This window comes from Armigeres subalbatus, chromosome 2 (assembly GCF_024139115.2).
Source record: "Armigeres subalbatus isolate Guangzhou_Male chromosome 2, GZ_Asu_2, whole genome shotgun sequence".
NCBI lineage: Eukaryota > Metazoa > Arthropoda > Insecta > Diptera > Culicidae > Armigeres > Armigeres subalbatus.
In genome coordinates this window covers 100,227,453-100,232,715 of record NC_085140.1, presented here as the reverse complement: position 1 = coordinate 100,232,715, position 5,263 = coordinate 100,227,453, and positions in this window count along the sequence as shown.

Genomic DNA, 5,263 nt, shown 5'->3' with positions numbered 1-5,263 from the left:
TCCAAAAGCCTTCTTTTAATCAAATGATGAAGTATCAATAAGTTAACACAATTACTCTGTCGACCAATTGTAAAAAAAAAAACTGAAAACCAAACTGGCAATTCCGAGCAAGGCCGGGTACATAAAGCTAGTAGAAATTATAAAGCAAGGGACTTAAACATGATCCTTGGGGAAGGCCCATGTAACTATTTCTGGATGTTGTCAGAGTGCCGAGTGTGAAGTTCATTTGTTTTTCTGACAACAAATTGTACAAAAAATTGTTCAAAATAACGGGTAATCCACTACTGTGCAGATTGTCTGACAGTACTTCTATGGAAACTGAATCAAAAGCGCCCTTAATATCCAAGAATACTGAAGCCAATTGCTCCTTGTGCGCAAAGGCCAGCTGTATATCTGAAGAGAGCAACGCTAGACAATCGTTTGTTCCTTTACCCTTACGGAATCCAAACTGAGTATTTGAGAGTAATGCATTATGTTCAACCCAATGGTCGATTCTTGAAAGGATAATTTTTTCCAATAATTTTCTCATGCATGAAAGCATGGCAATCGGTCGGTAGGAATTGTAATTAGACGCTGGTTTCCCAGGCTTTTGAATAGCTATTACTTTTACCTGTCGCCATTCAGGTGGCACAATGTTGTACTCCATGAAACAGTTGTACAGGTCAAGTAATCGTCTTTTTGCGATATCTGGGAGGTTTTTCAGAAGATTGAATTTGATGTTATCGCATCCCGGAGCAGAGTTATTCGATGAAAGAAGAGACATAGAAAGTTCCAGCATTGAGAATGGTCCACCCAAAGAACCGGGATCATTGACTGATTCTCGAAATAGCGGTTCTGCTGGTACGGAATCTGGACAGACCTTGTTTGCGAAGTTGAATATCCATCGATTGGATATTCTTCACTCTCGTTGGTGGAAATGCGGTTCCGCATGTTGCGGGCCGTTTTCCAAAGTGTTATCATTGAGGTTTCTCGTGATAGTCCCTAGACAGAACGTCGCCAGTAGCTACGTTTTTTGCCTTGAGAAGATTTTTTGAGTTTTCTTTCGAGCCTCAAATACTCTTCAAAAGCTCTGACCTTCCGTGTTTACGGAAGGCCTTGAAAACATCAGATTTCTCAGAATACAACTTAGTACATTCATCATCCCATCCAGGAGTGGCTGGTCTTCTTATCACAGATGTACTTGGAACGCGTCGTTTCTGAGCTTCCAGTGCGCTTTGATGAATCAATTCGGTAAGGAATCGATACTCATCCAGTGGCGGAAGAATATCAGTTGATTCAATACCAATTTTCACCGCCGATGCAAATTTTTGCCAGTCAATGTTCTTCGTGAGATCGAAAGGAACATTAACTGGCTCAGATTGTTGATAGCCACTCTTAATTGTGGTGATGGTGACTATCGGCATATGGTCACTGCCATGGGGATCTTGAATTACCTTCCACGTGCAATCTAATGATAGTGAATTTGAACATAAAGACAGATCAATACGGCTTTGTTGACCATTTGGTCCTATTCGAGTTACTTCACCTGTGTTCAAAATATTCGAATTGAAATCGTCACACAAATCATAGAAAATAGGCGCTCTATAATCGTCATACGTTTCGCCCCATCCAATACCATGTGCGTTCATATCACCCAATATCAATACTGGAGATGATAGAAGGGAGACTGCGCTCCAAAGCTGTCGACGATTAAGAGATGCGTTTGGTGGAATATAAACTGAAGCTATGCAAAGGTCTTTATTCTTTACATTTACTTGGCAAGCGACAATTTCTAAGCCATCAACAACCGGAATAGAATTCTGTAGAAGGAGTAGCATTTTTGATCCCCAAAGAACGCCACCATAGTGGTCGTCCCGATCTTGGCGAATAATGTTAAAATCGTGGAAGTTGATTTCATCTTCAGAAGAAAGCCATGTTTCACAAGGCAAATACATCACAATCAGATTGCGAATCAAAAACTTGAACACGTCCAATTTATTTTTTAGACTATGACAGTTCCACTGCAACACAGTGATTGTATCTTGTATGGCCGTATTATACATCGAAAGATACAATTTCCGCAAGAAGGGCCATGAAACAGTCAATTGCTTCAGATAACTTTCTACTGTTGGAATAAAGAGGTCAATGATTGGCCTCAATGAATCCGGAATATTGAAAAGATTCAAAAAGCGGTCCACGAGGTCCTTAAAGGATATCAATCCTCGCTTGGACGAGATTCTCTTTTCGGAAGTGCGAGTAGCATTTTCCTGTTCATTGATAATCCTAGCCGGATGTTTCTTAGGAACATCGGTTTTAGGCAATGGCAGGAATGTCTTAGAGCAGCAGGGATCTGCAGTGAAGACTGGTTGCTTCAGGATTTTAAATAATCCCATTACCTTCAGATTTTGCCAAGCCTTTATGGATGACTTTTGTTTTCTTACGGCGCGATCCCGGGAAGACGGTTGCTTCCTCTTTTCAGGCGCGTGTACCTCGAAGAATCATCCATATCGGCTGCGTCAGAGTCCGATTCATCAATGGAGATGGAATCATAATAGTCACTTACTTGAACGGTAGCTGAAAAAGCAGTCTTTGCGGTGGCAGTGGCGGATGTGTCTTGCGCTTTAACCATTTCCGCATAAGACTGCTTGGGCGCTTTCTGTACCAACGAGCGCTTCACTTTTTGGGTGCGTTTTCTGTACACCGGGCAATCTTGCAAACCATGGGCAGGATCCAAACCACAATAAGCACATTTTGTGGCTTGTTGCTGACAGGTATCCTCCCGATGTCTTTGGAAGCATTTACCACAAAGTGGTTTGTTGTCTCACAAAACTCGGCAGTGTGACCTAATTGTTTGCAGTTGGTACAATTAAATACCCTTGGTACAAACAAACGCACCGGAAACAACATATTCTCGATATCTACATATTTTGGGAGCATCAGACCGGCGAACGTCACCCGAAGCGAGCCTGACTTAGAATATACCTTTTGCCGTCTACCATGGCTGCTGAATGCAATTCCTTGCAATCCAGAATATCCACGGTAGACTCCATTGCGTTCTTCAAGCGGCCTTTTCCCGCAAGTACATCCCTTGCAAGTCAGGCTCGCTGCGTTGATCACACCTTCTATTTCGACCTCCCGCGAGGGAACATAAACTAAATATTCAATATTGTACGCCCTGTCGCCAGCAATTTCATTCGCCACCTGGTATGTAGGTGCGGTGATGCGTAGTTTGTTTCTGTTGATTTGATTGAAATCAAGCTTCGTAAAACGACGCGTCAAGTCTCGTTTGATGCCGAGAAAATCTAGGCTTTTCGCTTTCTGCCGAAAGTAAACAACCCAAGGGCCAGGCGCAGATGCCTGGTAAAATCGTAATGCGAACCTCTTTTGGTGGCACATCACCTCCCACAGTCTCTGCTTCCATTCTCACCCCGAAAGGTGGAAGGACAATTCTGGCTTATACTAACTTAAAACTATTACCAAATCAGAAAAAAAATGAAAAAAAAAAACTAATTCAGTTGATTTAAATCAGTCCCGCTCCAAAAGGGAGAACAATAAAACAAAATCTGCCACTTATCTGCGCTGCTGCTGTAGGTAGCAGCAGAAACAATAGCCTGCTTCACTGGCGTCGCCAGAAGCAGCTACTTCGCTCGCCGACAGTGATCGCCTTGGATCCGTAGGTAGGCACCACACAATAGACTCGCACTACCGAACAACACCCGCGATGAGACACAGCACACACGTCTGGCTCGTTCGAACTATCGGCACGGAATGATGGATTGGATTTGGATTGGATTTGGATTGGATTTGGTTTGGATTTGGATTGGATTTGGTTTGGATTTGGATTGGATTTGGATTTGGATTAAATTTGGATTGGATTTGGATTGGATTTGGATTGGATTTTGATTGAATTTGGATTTGGATTGGATATGAATTGGATTTGGATTGGATTTGGATTGGATTTGGATTGGATTTGGATTTGGATTGAATTTGGATTGGATTTGGATTGAATTTTGATTGTATTTGGATTGTATTTGGATTGTATTTGGATTGGATTTGGATTGGATTTGGATTGGATATGTATTGGATTTGGATTGGTTTAGATTGGTTGGATTGGTTTGGTTTGATTTGGATTGGTTTGGATTGGTTTGGTTTGGTTTGGATTGGTTTGGTTTGGTTTGGTTGGTTTGGATTTGGATTAAATTTGGATTGGTTTGGATTGGTTTGGATTGGTTTGGATTGGTTTGGATTGGTTTGGATTGGTTTGGATTGGTTTGATTGGTTTGGTTTGGGTTGGATGTGGTTGGTTTGGATTGGATTGGGATTGTGTTTGGATTGGTTTGGTTTGGATTAGTTTGGATTGGTTTGGTTGAATTTTGATTGTGTTTGGATTGTATTTGGTTGGTTTGGATTGGTTTGGTTGGTTTGGTTGGTTTGGATTGGGATTTAGATTGGAATTTGGATTTTGGTTGGTTGGATTGATTTGGATTGGTTTGGTTGGATTTGGATTGGTTTGGTTGGTTTGGATTGGTTTGGATTGGATTTGGATTGGTTTGGTTGGTTTGGATTGGTTGGATTGGTTTGGATTGGTTTGGATTGGTTTGGTTGGTTTGGATTGGTTTGGATTGGTTTGGTTGGTTTGGTTGGTTTGGATTGGTTTGGATTGGTTTGGATTGGTTTGGATTGGTTTGGATTGGTTTGGATTGGTTTGGATTGGTTTGGATTGGTTTGGATTGGTTGGATTGGTTGGTTTGGTTGGTTTGGATTGGTTTGGATTGGTTTGGTTGGTTTGGTTGGTTGGTTGGATTGGTTTGGTTGGTTTGGTTGGTTTGGATTGGATTTGGATTGGTTTGGTTGGTTTGGTTGGTTTGGATTGGTTTGGATTGGTTGGTTTGGATTGGTTTGGATTGGATTGGTTTGGGATTGGTTTGGATTGGTTTGGTTGGATTGGTTTGGATTGGTTTGGATTGGTTTGGATTGGTTTGGTTGGTTTGGATTGGTTTGGATTGGTTTGGATTGGTTTGGATTGGTTTGGATTGGTTTGTATTGGTTTGGATTGGATTTGGATTGGTTTGATTGGTTTGGATTGGTTTGGATTGGTTTGGATTGGGTTGGATTGGTTTGGATTAGATTTGGATTGGTTGGATTGGTTTGGATTGGTTTGGATTGGTTGGATTGGTTTGGATTGGTTTGGTTGGTTTGGATTGGTTTGGTTGGTTTGGATTGTATGTGGATTGGTTTGGTTGAATTTGGATTGGTTTGGATTGGTTTGGATTGGTTTGGTTGG